At 44.3% G+C, this 2500-nt stretch overlaps 1 protein-coding gene across 2 annotated transcripts in view; it reads right to left on the bottom strand.

Moving 5' to 3' along the window:
- tead1a (TEA domain family member 1a) overlaps positions 1-2500 on the bottom strand; it is a 32532-nt gene that overhangs the window by 15827 nt on the left and 14205 nt on the right. The window lies entirely within an intron of this gene.

The raw sequence follows: 2500 nt of genomic DNA, 5'->3' as shown, positions 1-2500 counted from the left end.
CTTTTTCTCCCCTGCTCCTCTCCCTTTTCCTGGTAAATGGCTTCTCTCTCTCCCTCTCCCTCGCTTCCACTCAGGATTCCCTCCAACCTTCCGCTTTCACATTTCCTCCGCTTGCTCCCTTCCTCTCATCTTACCCTCCAATCTCCCTCCACTCTGCTCGCTTGCCCAGTAAAAGACTTCAAGGCCAAAGTCAGATGGCCATTAACCGTGACAATGCCTCCTCCCACAGTCAGGAGACAGAACCACACACTCTCACTCTCACTCACTCTCTCTCTCACACACACACACACACGCACACACACACACAGACACACAGACACACAGACACACGCGCACGCACGCACACACACACACACACACACACACACACACACACACACACACACACACACACACACACACACACACACACACACACACACACACACACACACACACACACACACACACACACACCTCCAGGTCAGGGCTGAAGCCAATGTGAATAAAAAAAGGGATGAAAGAGAGAAACATTCAAATAAATAAATACAAACATGTGGATGCTTGTTTTGGCAAAAGCTTAAAATGGGCGACACGACGAGTCACTTTGCAACACGTTGTGGGCTTGTAGATTAGCTCTTTTCAGCAAAGAGATTGATTGTGTGTAGAGGGAAAAAGGAGGGGGGCCCGTGTACAGAACCCTGGCGGACCCTGGTCAACGAATGGTTTAACTGGTTAACAGAGAATGGGAGATTGAGTCAGTCTATGATTCATTGATGACTGAATCGTTCCAGGATCTGTGGAACAGCTTTGAATCCTGTTTCATTACAGTTAGATCTAGTTTCTAGGCTTTGTGTTAGCTACGCTACTCATGTGCACATGTGCGCATCAATGAACTGATCACAGAAATAACAGAGTACCATTTGAGGTCAATATTTTCTATTTGAAATTGAGCTCACTTATAGTAGCAACACCACATAATGCCTGCTCCACTAATCAAAAGACAAAGCATACTTTAATAGAACATAGAGCATGTACAGAATAAAAAAATTTATTTCTAGTTTGTCACTTCTAGCTTATGGTGAGCACATAATATGGTGAGCACATACTGTATACTGTATATTATACAGTAATTTACAGCGGCCATCTTGCTCTTACGTCATACTCGGGTGGGAAACTCTATCCGGGGGGGGGGGTGATTACTGCTTTTTTGCTTAGCCAACCAGTGGTTAGCCAAGTAACAAAGCGCTTTCAATGAAGATAAACCCTTTTCAGAATACTGAAGTCCAAACTCCTGCTAACTCACTTTGCAGTAGTAGTAAATTCCAAAAAGGGTAAAACTTGAAAATGAATTATAATGTGAAGCGAGTGAGTACCAGGAGACATGTGTACATTATGTACAAATATGCACAAGCCATAATTACACTCGCATGGTATTGGTTTATTGTAATTGTCAGCGTTTTTCTGGTCTGTCAAAGCAATAACTCTGGACAGTTTTAATCCGATATGGATCAAACTTGGCAGATGAGTAGGGGGTAGGGTCAAGACCTGAATTCATTCTCTGTTGCACGACGGTGATGCTTGTAAAAACACTAAATCGGTTATTTCCGACAAGCAAAAAAGTCGTGTGAGTATGAATCAGCCTTCAGGTCAAAGCTTAGCCCTATTCTTACACAGTAAGTAGAATCAGTACATGTATTTTGCCATCTCTTGCTCCTGGGTGCAAGACAGGTGGAATCTCAGGGATTTAAGCTGAGACTCTGAAGTCCATCAAGCTCTGCCACCCTATCTCTGCATGCGTAACATCGAGAGGTACTAGCTAGAGAGCAATCAGCCGTACTTCCACCGTGTGTGTGTGTGTGTGTGTGTGTGTGTGTGTGTGTGTGTGTGTGTGTGTGTGTGTGTGTGTGTGTGTGTGTGTGTGTGTGTGTGTGTGTGTGTGCATGCATCTTCTCTGTGTCTCTCTCACACGCACACACGCACAGGCACAGACACAGACACAGACACACACACACACACACACACACACGCACACACACACACACACACACACACACACACACACACACACACACACACACACACACACACACACACACACACACACACACACACAGCATGCACCCATTGTTCTTCATTGTATATTATGTCTTCTTTTTCCAAATGAATATTTTGTCCACGAGGCAAGGAAGATAGATGGAAGTTCGATTCCCATTATAGGGCCTTCGGGGTCCATACAATAGATCTGTATGATGCTTCTGTAAGGGCCTCACCATGAAACCTATAGAGATCTACAGCCAACACACTGTACCTTCCTATATACCTTTTGCAAAGGATAATAGTCCTATTATTAACCATTTCCTTCTCTCTCCCTTTTATCCACATCCATTTAGGATTCTTTTCTCCCCCTTTATACCCACCAGCTTTCCCGTAGCGCTGTGTAGGGAGCATGTTTCTGCTCTCTGTGAATGTCTCTATTCAATGCAATACTAAATGCAGCAAAACCACTGTTCAATGAGGC

Source organism: Gymnoscopelus braueri, assembly GCF_963280865.1.
Source record: "Gymnoscopelus braueri genome assembly, chromosome: 9".
Taxonomy (NCBI): Eukaryota; Metazoa; Chordata; class Actinopteri; order Myctophiformes; family Myctophidae; genus Gymnoscopelus; species Gymnoscopelus braueri.
This window is presented reverse-complemented; position numbering and strand designations above follow the sequence as displayed.